The sequence below is a fragment of the Geotrypetes seraphini genome, chromosome 5, assembly GCF_902459505.1.
Source record: "Geotrypetes seraphini chromosome 5, aGeoSer1.1, whole genome shotgun sequence".
NCBI lineage: Eukaryota > Metazoa > Chordata > Amphibia > Gymnophiona > Dermophiidae > Geotrypetes > Geotrypetes seraphini.
In genome coordinates, this window is record NC_047088.1 from 80,500,714 (window position 1) to 80,516,147 (window position 15,434).

General features: G+C 44.6%; 1 long non-coding RNA gene across 1 annotated transcript in view; it reads left to right on the top strand.

Moving 5' to 3' along the window:
- LOC117360530 overlaps window positions 1-15,056 on the top strand; it is a 47,102-nt gene extending 32,046 nt beyond the window's left edge. The window contains exons 2-4 of the long non-coding RNA XR_004539439.1: window positions 605-725; window positions 5,832-5,915; window positions 14,925-15,056. This is a non-coding gene — a long non-coding RNA (uncharacterized LOC117360530). The remainder of the gene's footprint in view (window positions 1-604; window positions 726-5,831; window positions 5,916-14,924) is intronic.
- Window positions 15,057-15,434: the final 378 nt, after the last annotated feature.

Genomic DNA, 15,434 nt, shown 5'->3' on the forward strand with positions numbered 1-15,434 from the left:
GCTGCTACACGGAGAGAAGGCATGTCTGCTTAACACTACCTGTTTAGCTGATTTATTCCTTTCAACTTGCATTGCTGTTCACACTGATTTTTCAAGGGGGATATATTTTTAACAATAAACTTTTAATTTGCTTATAGCTTTTTACCATTAGGTGATACATCTGGATTGCATCTTTTGGGTATGTGAGTTTTTATTGTACCTCCTGTTATTGATATGCATGATTTTCAGCATCTGACATTATGATTTTGAGATCACCTTGTTTTATACATGTTTTTGGCTGAGGTCTGTGGTCTATGATATGGTTAGTGAAAATGTATTTACTGATTTTTAAAATTTGATTTCATCTATGATTTATACTATTCGTAACATGCCTTTTACTGTATATAACAGTATATAACTTTAAACAGCCCCTGACGCAGCCCTTGAGAGGGTGAGACATGGCTGTGGCAGGCTTTTAATTATTTATGTATCTACTGTATGCTTTTATGTGGTGAATAAATTTGGGCTTTTACATGTTGAATAGGTCTGGACTTCTACTGTCATTGATCTGCTGTTTTGTTGCCTATTTTGGATTTTGTGTATCACCTGCCTGTTTGTTTCCCAGGAGCTTCCATGTATCTTTTTGACAGCAGAGTATGAAAAACTTTTACAAGGCACTATATAGGTCTGTGAAGAAGACCAGGGCATGGACCTTTTCCAAGAACTGTGTTCGATAAAAAGCCCAGGTATTATTATTTTATTATTAGACAGAAAACTGCTCACTTAGGGCTCCTTTTACATAGCAGTGCTACCAATTAGCGGTGTGCTGAATGCAAAGAAGCCCATTCAATTCCTGTGGGCTTCATCGAATTCAGCGCACGCCAATTGGTAGTGCGGCTTTTGTAAAAGCAGCCCTTGGTGTTTTAACTGAGAGAAATTCACTAATTATGTTAGCTTGAAGCATTTCATCTCTAAATGTCAGGATCAGATGTTGTCCCCATAGTACAAAGAGTGTTGGAAAAGCTTTCTAGAATATCTTCCAGAACTACTGTGGCAGCATGTGGCTAAACAAAGCAGTGATTAAACAAGACAATTGTAGCTTGTATAGCTTTCCCATTCTTCAAAAGTTCTCAGAATGGCAGCCCAGGATATGAAAACGGAAGTCAAGATTTCCTAATATTTTCTTATTACTACTACTACTATTTATTATTTCTATAGCGCTGAAAGGCATACGCAGTGCTGTACATTTTAACATACAATAGACAGTCCCTAGAGCTTACAATCTAAATTTAGACAGGACATTTCAGGGTTGGGGAGGTTATAGTGGGTATAGGTATCATTATGTATTATGTTAAGTGGCCTTGTACTCTACTACTACTAATCATTTCTATAGCGCTGCTAAAACATCCAAGTGACAGTCCCTGTTCAGTAGAGCCTACACTCTAATCAAACAGACAAACAGGACAAGTAGGGGGTTAGGGAGTTTCTCGGGCTTGGGTAGTTTACAAGCGAGTGGGGATTAGGAGTTAAAAGCAACACTGAAAAAGTGTGCTTTTAGCCTGGATTGGAATACTGCCAGGAACGGAGCTTGATGTACTGATTCAGGGAGTCTGTTCCAGACATTTTTATTTTACTTTTTTTTATTTATTCAATTTTCTATACCATTCTCCCAGGGGAGCTCAGAACGGTTTACATGCATTTATTCAGGTACTCAAGTAGTTTTCCCTTTCTGTCCTGGCTGGCTCACAATCTATCTAACATACCTGGGGCAATGGGGGGATTAAGTGACTTGCCCAGGGTCACAAGGAGCAGCGTGGGTTTGAACCCACAACCTCAGGGTGCTGAGGCTGTAGCTTTAACCACTGCGCTACACAAGAAGAAATGTAGTCTGGAGTTGGCAGTAGAGGAGAAGGGTACAGATAAGAGAGATTTGCCCGATGAACAGAGTTCCCGGGGAGAGGTATAATGAGAGATAAGAGAGGAGAGATATTGAGGAACTGCAGAGTGAATGTAATTGTAAGTCAATAAGAGGAGTTTGAACTGTATGCAGAAATGAATAAGGAGCCAATGAAGTGTCTTGAGGAAAGGGTTAATGTGAGCATAGCAACTCTGGTGGAATGTAAGTAGTGCGGCAGAATTTAGAATGGATTGAAGGGAAGAGAGATGGTTGCATGGAAGATCTGTGAGAAGCAAGTTGCAGTAGTCTAGGCAAGAGGTGATAAAGGTATGAATAAGTAAAGTGAAATGAACAATAATATTAAGAGCAATAAAGACAAGAGTAGTAGCTACACCCCCTCCCCCATATTCCACCATCCCAACCCAACCATTTCCACTAACAACCCATTCAGAATCTAACACCTGCTCGGTGCCGCTCAGCGGCTGAAGAAACCAAACTCATGAGAGCCACCGACCTACTGGGTTAGCAGCGGGACAGGAACACGGAAAGCTCACTCCTGCCCACTGCACCTCTGGACCACCAGGGATCGGTAGAGGAGGTACGACGGAGAGGGCAGGGAAGGGGCATGGTGCAGAGCCTGGAGGCAGCCTACAATAAGTCTGGGAGAGGGCACTGGCATGAATATAAACCAGGACCCTCATTTTTGGGCCAATTTTTGGGCCCAAAAATCCCGGTTTATATTTGAGTATATACGGTAGGTCTGCTGTAAATCTAAATGCTTCTGGAACAAAATGCTTTTTTGCTACTTTTTCTTAAGTCAACAATTAACTATTTCTTCTCAATTTTCTGTCTTTATCTTCCTCCTGTTGTGGGCTTTAATATATTACTACTAGCTGATGCCCCGGCGTTGCATGGGTATTTAATTATAGCAATAACACTGTAAATGGATTCAAATAAAGATACTTTATAGTGGTGAATGAAAGTATTTTTTTACAGCTTAATAAAAAGTACAATATTCAAATAATAATGTGAAATATTTGACAAAATGAATACAATACAACTAACGCAAAACGTGATTATAAACAACAATTTTAGTTTCACCTCCTGGAGCAAGAACATATAAATTCTTGGGTGAACCCACCCTTGAGCAAGCAACATAGAGTTGTGGGCCGCGAGACCCCCAGAACATATCAACCCAGGTAGTGAGGGATCAGCATACCAAGTTTCGTTCAAATCGGTGAAGCCGTTTTTGAATTACTGTGAGAATGGCAGCTTTTTACATTTTTTCCATTGACATGAATGAGTGAAATCTGATTTTCTGTTTGTAGCTCCGCCCACGTGTGCAGGAGGGCCGCGAGACCCCCAGAACATATCACCCCAGGTAGTGAGGGATCTGCATACCAAGTTTCATCCAAATCGGTCAAGCCGATTTTGAATTACTGTGAGAATGGCAGCTTTTTACATTTTTTCCATTGACATGAATGGGTGAAATCTGATTTTATGTTTGTAGCTCCGCCCACGTGTGCAGGTGGGCCGCGAGACCCCCAGAACATATCATCCCAGGTAGTGAGGGATCTGCATACCAAGTTTCGTTCAAATCGGTCAAGCCGTTTTTGCGTGATCGCGGCACATACACACACACATACATACACATATACATACCTCCGATTTTATATATATAGATTGAGGTATTTGGTTTTGTTTATGCATGTGTACCTGAAGAACATATAGAGCTGTCATATTATTGAAGGGTGAGAGGTGCCCGGGGGTGTTGGTGCCCTCCACCTCCCCCCCCCTGCTTTTTCCCCAATCCCCTGCCACGTGCATGTGCACCCCTTCCCTACCTTGTACCTCTTTTAACTTCCCTGGTACAAGCAACATTGACAACTCACTACCTGCATCGGCTTTCCCTCTAGTCACTTCCTAGGCGCAGGACTCGAAAGTGATGTCAGAGAGAGAACTGACGCTTGCACCAGCAGCAGTTTCTAGTTGCTGCTCACGCTGGCAAACAGATTGAGGTACAGTGGTGGGGGGGAGTAGAGGTACAGTGGTGGGGGGGAGTAAAGGTGTGTGTGCAGCAGGGCATCTAGTGGTAGGAGTGAGTGGGCATCCTTCCTGCCTTTTTTTTTCGGGAGCAAGGGGAAGGGTAGGGGATGGTTGTGGCCCGTGTTTGGGCAAGGCATGGGGGTATTCAGCAAGGCAGGAGGGGGAGGGGTGTCATGGTACAGGTTCATAGGGGGGGTCATTGGGGAGGGCCATCAGCGCAGGGGGACTTTTTTCTTTAATGGGGTAGAGGTTGCGCATGTGTGTGTAACACACATACATCTGTGCCATTAAAAAAAGAAGCCCTAACAGCAGTGACAGGAGGCTGCTTCCCCTGTCACTGCTGTTAGGGCTCTGCACATGTGTCAATCGCTCACTGAGCAATTGATCTGTCAGGTTTGCATGCAAATCATTTGCATGGAGACTTGGTAGCGCATCAATCGCTGTTCCACAATCGGCCAGAGAATCGGCCAACAGCGATCCAGTCGGTTTTACCGACTGACTTTAGTGCATCTAGCCTTTAGTGACATGTTGCATGTGACTGCCTCTGTAGTGCCTGGGGTTTGGAACACTCTTGGAGTTTTTGTATATTTTGGGGTACTTTGTCATCAAGGCTCTATGTGTAATAGTACTGAAAAAATTGTTTTTGGTAGTTTGCTGACCACTGTCAAATTTAACTTTAAAAGGTTATTTTTAGAAGTTTGGTTTCTTTCAACTAGGCTATGAATGTGTTGACAGCAGTTCCAGTTCTCTTGGCATATTTAATTAATTTTTGATAGTTTGTCAGTGCTTCTCAAGGTTCATTTGCTGACAGCTGAGATTTGAAAACTGTTTGACTGCATTTGCAGACAATACATTCTGTTGACTTCTAAGTACTGAGATATATATATATTTATATATATTTAACCCTGGAGCCCGAGCTCGAGCCCTCTGCTAACTCCAGTGACATTTTTGACAGAGTGATAGACATATGCACTATTGATCCTGAGCTGTGGGAGGGTATCAGTTTAGGGCAACTTAATTATTCATTCTTTTTGGGTAGCTAGACATTAATAGAGAAAGGAGACACATGAAGGAGCGTGCGCTGCCCAGAGAGGGTTCAAATTAAATAGCAAGGCTAGTGAGGTCACCTGAGTGCTTGCCTGGGAGGGGCTACAGACAGCCAGTCAGAGGCAGCGGGGGAAGGGCCTAGCTGTGGACTGTAAGAGAGATGGGGGATGGAGAGATGAATCTGCTGACGACCCTGAAAGAATAATATACAAACATTAACACAATTTACAATATTAACAATATATAGACAAAATCAAATTCTAAAACAATAAAAAAATCAAACCATGCAGGATAAATCGGGATGAATTAAAAATTAAAAGAAGCTGATGGTCGTCTGTTACTGGGTATAACTCTGGATCAATGCCTAACCATGAAAGACCAGGTGGACTCCTTAATCAGAAAGGGTTTTTTCACTCTCTGGAAACTTAGATCCATCAAATCATATTTTGATACGCCAGCATTCAGAATCCTGGTACAATCCCTCGTACTAAGTCAACTTGATTACTGTAACATCGCCTATTTAGGAATTTCTCAAAAGAATATGCGACATTTACAATTAATGCAAAATGCAGCAGTCAGACTAATCTTCATACCAAAGAAATTTGATCACATGACACCTTACTACCGGCAGTTACTCTGGCTGCTGATGGAGGCACGCGTAAAGTTTAAGTTCGCTTGCCTCTGCTTTAAAGTACTATACGGACTAGCCCCTAAATACATAACTCACCTCTCAACTGAGGTCACCTCTCAACTCTCAATGCAACCTTATCAGATAAGTAAGTTTGTTTCTTTTGACTAAATCAATTCTACATCCAGATTTTTTTTTTAAAGTAAAAGTCTTGTGTTTGGTTTTTTCTTACAGGTGCATCAGTTTTCTTCTTTGAAGATCCAGGATAAGTCTACATACTTCTTTTTCCTCTTTTCTTCCTCTTTTTCCTTCTATATGGTGGGTACTTTCTCCTCTGTGCGCTCTTGTTTGTAGTCAGGCGGTCGCCTACTCCCTGCCTTTAAAAATTAATATAATAAACCTAACATGTCTATGGGGTCCTTTTACTAAGGTGCGCTAACCGATTTAGCACACGCTAAATGCTAAGGCGCCCATTATATTCTATGAGCACCTTAGCATTTAACGTGCACTAATCTTTAGCGTGTGCTAAATCAGTTAGCGTACCTTAGTAAAAGGATCCCTGAAGGGACACACATATATCTTATAAATTTTCTAACTCTGTTTGTGCTGGGAAACACAAACAGAGACACAGTTTGTTTTGATTCTGCTGATATGTTCTGAGATAAGGTCATTTTATCTTGTTATGAAGTTAGCTGCTTGGGACAATGTTGCTAAGACAGCACCTTTAGATTTTAGACAATGAAGCACATATGCTGCTCACCCCCCCCCTCCCTTCCTTGTGTTGGTTACTTACTTTTTTGTAGTTTATGTACCCTTTTCCAAATATGGTTTGTACTCACGTCATCTGCTAATACCACTGACCCATATAAAAAGGTATAAAACTGGATGTAAGACTAATAATAAACAGGCAATCTCTGTGGGACAAGTCTGAGTATCCTTCCTGCCTAAAGGGACTGCCTCCAGATATCTGAAAGGACGACAGAGTGTGTGCAGGGCAGTTTCGGGACCAAGAAACGGACCCCGCTCGTTTCAATTTGGGGGCGTTGTCCGGGATGGACTGGACATCACCAGTACCTTGTGAGTATTTCTGAATTTTGAATTCTGTTCTTTAATACTCACTGGTATTGGCGTCCTGTTCCAAACCTTTATTTATTAAGTAAAGACTTTTGGGAAGTCTATTTGTATTGTGGAGTTTTTGGGAAACTCCCGCCACGAATGTGAGCAGATGCCGTTCTTTCTGGAAGAACGAGATTATTTATAGAGACGCCTGCCCACTCTGTCGTCTATGGGGGTAACATCTATTGCATGTGCTTTTCTCTTCTATCGCTTTAGAGATAAGAAATAGAGTATAAGATTTTATTGTATATTATTACTGTACCTCGCTTATAAGGTAAGGTAAGCGACAATTTCTGCATTGTTATATTGTTTTTGTAATGGGTCAGAAAGGCAGTAAGGTTTCCCCCCCCCCCCCAAGAAAGATGAGACTTGTAAGGCTTATGTTGCCCGTGTGTGTGTGACTGGATATTATCTTATTAACCCCTGGGTAGATAATAGAAACATAGAAAAATGACGGCAGAAAAGGGCCAAAGCCCATCAAGTCTGCCCACTCTATTGACCCTTCTCCTTGATTTTGCTCACCACCCCCTGCCCTTACCTCATTAGAGATCCCACATGAATATCCCATGTATTTTTGAAATCTGACACGCTGTTGGCCTCAATCACCTGCCGTGGGAGTTCATTCCAATGATCGACCACCCTCTCAGTGAAGAAATACTTTCTGGAGTCACCATGAAATTTCCCTCCTCAGCTGCATCGGGACAGGTTAATGATACTTTGCCCCAAGCCCTACCTTCATCCACTGTATCCACTACCAGCCCCACCGTCTGGGGGCCGCGGCACTCAAAGGGTTGCGGAAGTACAAGAGCTGATGCAAGAACAGATGCCCTTTCTCACAGTGGGGGATACTCTTTTAAAGAAACCCATCGAATTAGAAGACATTAACAACACTGCCCCAAGCCTCTTGTCTCTGCTAGTGCCACTTTTCACTATCTAAAGCGGGCAAGCAAGGGTCGAAATTATACGCAGGAAGATATGCGCCTTATTATAGATGGCATTGTTGGACACAGTTCCCCCTGGGACTGGTCTAACGTCCCTAGTGTCAGTGTTTTAGAGCCTGCTACTGTCACTGCTACAGCTTATAAACTTAATACTGAAGCAGGAAATGCAGTTATGTGGAATGAATTGCAGGCAGAGCTTGATAGGTATTTTAAATCTAGATCTTCGCTTCCCACTGCTGTAGCTTGCAAACAGAAATCCGGTGAAACTGTTGTGGATTTCTGGAAGAGGTTTAATGAAACCTAGACCCAAGAGGCAGGTCTCAGTGCCCATGCAAATATGGATTCCCTTACTTATTCAGACTTTCCTTTCTAACCTCTGTTCTCCCTTGCAAATTCTGGTCAAACAAATGATTTCAGAATGGCCCACTAGTTCTCGTGCCGAATTTCAGAATAAATTAATGGAAAAAGAAGCTGCAGGTTGCTTTGAGATCTCTAAACCTCGGGAAATCCTGCATTATCAGGGCCAGCCACCCACCTGGGGACCGCGTCTTTCCGCTCCTCGTGGAAGAGGGGATCGCGGGTTTCGCAGGGGGTAGGCCCCTGCCTCTGGTCGAGGTGGTAATAATCCATCCAGAAGTACTGGATGTTTCAATTGTGGGGACCCTGGTCACTGGCTTAATCAATGCCCACATACCAGATCCCCCGCATTGCCAGCAGTCCGCCCCATCAGTGGTGCCTACCCCTCCCTCCACTCTGAGACCATCTGCCACTCCTCCTCATTTTCCCATCTCTTGGCACAACCTCTCAACTTCCCAATGAAGGGACACGGAGGTTTATACCCCAGCATTCACTTTGGTCTCTGCCTCTGCCAAGGATTCCCCCTTGATATCTCTTATTGTCCAGGGGAGTCCAGTGCCTTTCCTTGTAGATTTGGGTGCCACTTGTAGCACCATCAGTAAGGATTACTATCAGGGTCTGCACATGAATGCTGAACCTTCCATGGGAATTAATGGGGTTTTGACTAAATCTTACCGTACCATACCCATTTCTGTAGCCCATCCAGATACAGGCTTCACTCTATTCCAGCACTCCTTCCTTATTATTCCCCATTGCCCTGTCAGCCTTCTTGGTCGTGATCTTTTCTTCCCTCTTCTCATCCAGCTCACTACAGATGATACAGGAGGTTTACATGTCCTTTCCTCCGTCATTCCCATTCATCCTCCGTCCACCCTTTACCTTTCCACTTGCCCTGACATGCTTTTGCCCCTTCCCCCGACATGCTTTTGCCCCTTCCCCCAGACTCCCTGGTTTGGGCTTCCGCTGACAATGATGTAGGCTCTATTTCATGCACCCCCCTATCGTGCTTCTCTGAAATCACTCACTCCCGTTTTCATTAAGCAGTACCCAATCTCCCGGGAAAAGGAGAGAGTCATGATTCCACTGATTGCTTCTTTTCTTCCCTCCGGTATTATTAAAACCACCATCTTTTCCTACAATACGCCCATCAATCCTGTTGTCAAAGCTGATGGCACCCCCTGTTTCATCCAAGACCTTAGGGCTGTTAATGCTTTGGTGATTCCCATTGCACCCATTGTCCCTGATGTTCCTTCCCTCCTCTCTTCCATTCCACCTGCAGCCACTATTTTTTCTGTCATTGACCTGAAGAATGCGTTTTTTTCAGTCCCTGTTGATGAGGCTACTCAGCTCCTTTTTGCCTTCACATTTAAGCAACAGCAGTATACTTGGTGTAGAATGCCCCAGGGCAATGTTGACTCCCCTGTGGTGTTCTCCATTGTCCTTCGGGCTACTCTGCAGCCATGGACCGCCCCTCATGATTCTGTCCTCATCCAGTATGTGGATGACCTCCTTCTATGTTCCATAACTCAGTAGACCTGTCAGGCTGATAGTTTAGACCTTTTACAATGGTTGTCTGTGTATGGTCACAAGGTGTCACGAAAAAAACTTCAATGGTGTAAATCTGAGGTGGAATACCTGGGTTTTGTCCTGTCTCATGGTCAGAGGAAAATTAGCACCTCCCGCATTGCTGCTGTTCTGGGTCTGCCCCGCCCAGCTACCAAGAAGGACATGCTTACTTTTCTTGATATGATTGGTTACTGCCGCCAATGGATCCCTGATTGTTCCTTCTATGACCAGATTCTGAGACAGACCCTAGGTCCTAAAATGACTGATCTTATCAGATGGACTAAAGAAATGTTGGAAGCTTTTGGACATTTGAAATGTGCTTTGGTTTCTAGCCCTGGTCTGGGTCTCCCTGATTATGACCAAATGTTTCATCTCTTTGCTCGAGATAATTGTGAAATCATGGCGGGTGTCCTGGCACAGGATCATGGCGGTAAATTACGCCCTGTTGCCTTTTTTTCTAAAGTCACTCCTGTTCAAGTTCAAGGCATGCCTGCCTGCTTGAGAGCCCTGGCTGCATGTGCTATGGTGGTAGAGATGGCTACTCCTCTGACCCTTGGTCACCCCACTACCCTTCACACTTCTCACGATGTCCAAGCCCTCCTTCGCAACATTCATACCCAGCATATTTCTGCTCAGTGCCTTAGTGGTTATGAGGTTATCCTTCTTTTTAATCCCAATCTTACCATCTTATTCTGCCCCGACTTACGGCCCCGCCCTCCTTTTAAATGGGCTTCTGGGTCTCAAGGGTGAACAAGATTCCCTTCCTCCTGATCATTCCTGTGTCTCTCTGATACACCAAGATACTTCCCCCGCCCTGACTTGTCCTCCACCCCTCTCCCTGATGTTTCCTCTATTTTTGTTAATGGTTCCTGCTCACGCCCTAATGACAACACCTTCCACACAGGATATGCTGTGGTTGAACTCCCTGACATTATCCATGAGGCCTCTTCCCTCCCCTATCCCTTGGCCCAGGCTTCTGAACTCATTGCCCTTACTCGCGCCTGCCACCTTTTCTCCGGTGAACGCATTAACATTTACACTGACTCCAAATATGCCTTTGGTGTTGTACACGACCACGGTGTTATCTGGCAACGTCGTGGCTTTGTGGCAGTCGATGGTAAGCCCATTTCCCATTCTTCCTTTGTTTCGGACCTTCTCTCTGCCTTATAGTAACTGCCTGGTGCAGTTACTATCCTTCATTGTCGTGCACACACTGGTCTCCAGACTGAAGTTGCCAGAGGTAATGCTCTGGCCGACCGCGCTGCTAAACAAGCTGCTTTAGACCCTCCTCCCTCCTCTGTTCTCCTTCCTCTTCTTTCCCCTCCTGCTTTTCCCCCTTCCTCTCTTTTTTCTCAGCTTCAGTCCTTTGTTACCCCCCTCTGAACTTGATGCCTGTCGTCTGGCTGGTACCCAAAGCCACCCTTCAGACGGACTTTGGTGCAAAGAGGGGAAACCCTGTATACCAGCTGCTAGCTCCCCCTTATTCATTGCCCAATATCATGGCATTGGTCACCGCAGTGCTCGCTCGACATTTCAACTTCTTGCCAGTGATTTTTTCATTCTTGACCTTCGCTCCCTGATACAGACATATATAGCTTGATGTCTAACCTGTCTCTGTGATAATTATTATTATTATTATTATTATTATTATTAGGTTCTTATATCCCGCCATACCCAAAGAGTTCTAGGCGGTTTACATTCGTTACATTAGGATCCGGTCTGAACCCGGATTTACAAAAATTTTATCGGAATTGCAGGTAGCGCGGAAGGAGGCACAGGTTTATCATAGTTGGGTTAGAAGATAAAATGGAGGGAGTGGGAAACCAGAAGAGGGGGGGGGGAGAGGGAGGTGGGGGTGGGGGGGGTTGGAGTGTATGCGGGGAGTAAGGACTAAGGGTCTTGTTCGCGGAAGAGGTGTGTTTTGAGAAGTTTTCTGAAGTCTAGGTAGGTCGGGGCCTCTAGCATCATTTGGGCTAGCCAAGGGTTCAGCTTGGCCGCCTGGAAGGCGAAGGTTTTGTCGATGAATCTTTTGAGCTGGCATGATTTTATGGAGGGGAAGGTAAACAACTGGATTCTGCGGGATTTCTTGTTGGTGCAATACATATTGAAATGTGGGGAGAGGTATTTTGGTGAGAGACCAAATACTGTCTTGTAACAGATGCAGGCGAACTTGAAGAGGACTCGGGATTCGAAGGGTAGCCAGTGCAGTTGGTGGTAGAAGGGGGTGATGTGTTCCCATTTGTTCAGGCCGAAAATGAGGCGGACAGCTGTGTTTTGAATCAGTTTTAGTCTTCTGGTGATTTTCTTTGTGGAGCTTAGGTAAATGATATTGCAATAATCCAGTATGCTGAGGATAGAGGATTGAACTAATAGTCGAAATGCAGTGTCATCGAAGTATTTCTTTATGGTACGGAGTTTCCAGAGTGCTGAAAGGCCTTTCTTGACAATGAGGTCGGTGTGATTTTCTAGGGATAGATGTTTGTCAAGCGTGACTCCTAGTATTTTTAATGTTTGTTCGAGTGGGAAAACCAATCCTTTCACCTGGATTGTGGTGTCTTTGATTTTGTCTTTGGGGGTGGCTAGAAAGAATTTTGTTTTGTCTGGGTTGAGCTTTAGTTTGAAGGAGAGCATCCAGAGTTCTATCTGGCTGAGTATGCTAGTTATGTAGTTGAGAAGATCCTGGGATAGACTGGTTAGAGGGATGACAATTGTGATGTCATCTGCATAGATGAAGAATTTGAGCTTAAGTTTGTGAAGGAGGTTACTAAGGGAGGCGAGGTAGATATTGAACAGGGTGGGGGATAAGGTGTGCCTTGTGGTACACCGCAGGAGTTCACCCAGCTGTAGGAGAAGTTGTCATTTTTGTGTACCCTGTAGGATCTGTTTCGTAGGAACCCTTGGAACCAGCTGAGTACCCGTCTGAGATTCCAATGTGGGCCAGGCATTCCAGGAGAATAGTGTGGTCAACTAGGTCAAACGCACTGCTTAGATCAAATTGTAAGATCAGGGCGCTGGAGCCCCGACTGAAGAGTATGTGCAGGTGGTCTAGTAAGGAGGCGATGATGGTCTCTGTGCTGTGGTCCGTGCGGAAGCCCGATTGATTGTCGCTTAGGATATTGAATTTTTCCAGGTATGCGGAGAGTTCTGCTTTTACTGCCCCTTCCGCGATTTTGGTGAATAGTGGTATGTTAGCTATTGGTCTGTAATTGGAAGGTGCGTTGGAAGAGTCCTTTATGCTTTTTATGATTGGGGTTATTAAGATATGTCCTTGTTCTGGAGGGAAGTTTCCTGCGGATAGTAGGGAGTTGACCCATAGTAGCATGTTTGCTTTGAAGTAGATCGGAGCCGTTTTCATCACATTTGGGGGGCAAGTATCTAGTTTGCAGAAGGATTTGGTGTATTTGTTATAATATTTGTTGAAGGTTTTCCAGTCGATTGTGGTAAATTGGTTCCAGTTTAGGTCGGATCTAGACCCTTGGTCTGGTTTAGCTATGTCGATGTCAGGGAGGATGGGAAAGAGCTCCAGTGGATTGGTCTTGGTGGGTAGTGCTGATCTTAGTTTTAGGATCTTGGAGTTGAAGAAATCCGCTAGGGTGTTGGCGGTTAGTGTTGAGTCTTCCTGGTTGTTAGTGAGTGTTTCAATGTTGTAAAGGTTATTGACGAGTTTGAAGAGGTTGCTGCTGTTGGATGTGATGTTTCCAATTAAGTGTGAGTAGAATTTTTTCCGTTTTTCCTTGGTAAGGTTTTTGTAGGTTTTTAGTTTGAGTCTCCAGGCAGTTCTGAGTTCCTGGGTTCCTGACTTTATCCATAGTCTTTCTGACTTTCTGAGGTCCCTCTTTAATAGTAACAGCTCTGTGTCGAACCATCCCTCCTGATTTGTGGTTCTGATGTGGCGGGTTTTTGAAGGGGCTATTTCATTTAAAATGTTAGTGCTGTCAATGATCCAGGCGGACATGAGTTGATCTATTTCTTCGTCTTGTTTTATGTGGGTGTCATAGCGAGACCAGAATTCCTCTGGGTCTATCTTTCCTCTAGTGGTGTGGGTTGTAATGTTTCTTGTTTTGTTGTTTCTTGAATGTTTTTGTTGGCAGCCCAAGGAAAAGTCGCATAGTCTGTGGTCAGACCATAGGGAGTCTGTCCAGTTGGCTTGTTTCCAGTATATTTTTGGGTCGGTCGGCTCGTTGGAGGAGAATGTGACCAGGTCTAGCTGATGGCCCTTTTGGTGAGTTTTGGTTGGGGGGGGTTTGAAGAAGCCTAGTTGGGAGGTGAGTGACCAGAAGTCGGCAACTTCTGGTTGGTCCGCTTGCTCAAGGTGGATGTTGATGTCTCCGCATAGAAGGTTGTAAGGACTTGTTAGATAATTAGTTAATAAGGAGTCAGCGAGGTCCTCTTTGGCTAGAGACCATTTTTGGGGTGGGATGTAGAATAGAGTGATAGTTAGCGAGGAGGCAAGGGATTTAGAGGTGAGTGAGATGGCTAATATTTCTGCGTTGGGAGAGGATTTGGTGTTGAGTGCCGTACAATTAAGCTGATCTCTGAAGATTATTGCTAGGCCTCCTCCTCTTCCCCGAGTTCTGGCCAGGGAGAGGATCTTGTATCCTGCGGGTAGGCAATCTTTGATTATAATATCCTTGTCTGATAGTAGCCAGGTTTCGGTGAGTAGGATGAAGTCGGGGTTGGTAATCCTAACATACCCCATAAATCACCACACCAACACCTTACTTACCCCACTTCTCCTTTTACACACTTACAGATTGACTTTACTCATATTCCTCATGCCACCGGGACCCGCCAGGATTACGCCCTTGTTATTGTTAACATGTTCTCCCAATGGCCTGAAGTTTTTCCCACTACAAATGAAACTGCTCAGACTGTGGTGAACATTTTACTTTGCGAAATCATCCCTAGGTGGGGATGTCCCACACATATCAACTCAGATAATGGTCCTGCTTTCACTGCCAGACTATGCAAAGATTTAGCTACCGCACTCCGCATTGAATGGAAATTTCATCTCCCATATCACCCACAGAGTTCCGGTATTGTCGAACGCATGAACAGGACTATTAAAGACAAAATCAGGAAAGCCACAGCTGGCACATTTGTGAATTGGAAAAAATTCCTTCCTATTGTTTTAGCTGAAATAAGTATGCAGCCTAACTGCACCACTGGCTACTCTCCCTTTGAAATTCTCATGGGACGACCTTTCCCCACCCCGTGGGTAGACAAACCCTCAATAGTTGAGAGTAGTGATCTCCCCTTGATACAGGAAGAATACGTCCGAAAGCTCATTGAAACATTAGGGCATGTTGAAAGAAACGTGTCTTGCACCTCTCCTTTGTCTCCACAGATTCCTACCCATTCCTTTCAGCCTGGTGACAAAGTCATCGTCCAGAAGCTTTCCAAGGATAGGAAGCAGACGGATTTCCCCTTTGGCCCTCCCATCACTGTGATCGCTGCGACTAGGACCGCTGTACTCACTGAGGAGTCTCCTGTTTGGATCCACGCAAGTCGCTTGAAGAGGGTTAACCTAAAACCCAAGAAGCAAGTCGTCCCTGCGCAGATTTCACCTCCTCCAGTGGAACAACATGATGATCTCATCGCAGCATTCTACCAACTTTATCATTCTCCTACTGGCAACGTTGCTGCTAGTTTTTCTTCCTGTATGGATCATTTCCAACTGTGTCTACAGGGATGATGTGTCCTGGGTCCACGACACTTTCTGCCCATACCCATCTGTAAATGACACCCCTGCTGTAAACCACACCCCAGGCAACTCTTTGCGAACATGACGTCAAGCTGGACTTCCTCCCAAGGGCTGCCCTTCAATTGGAATCCAGAAAGATAGACAGTATACTAC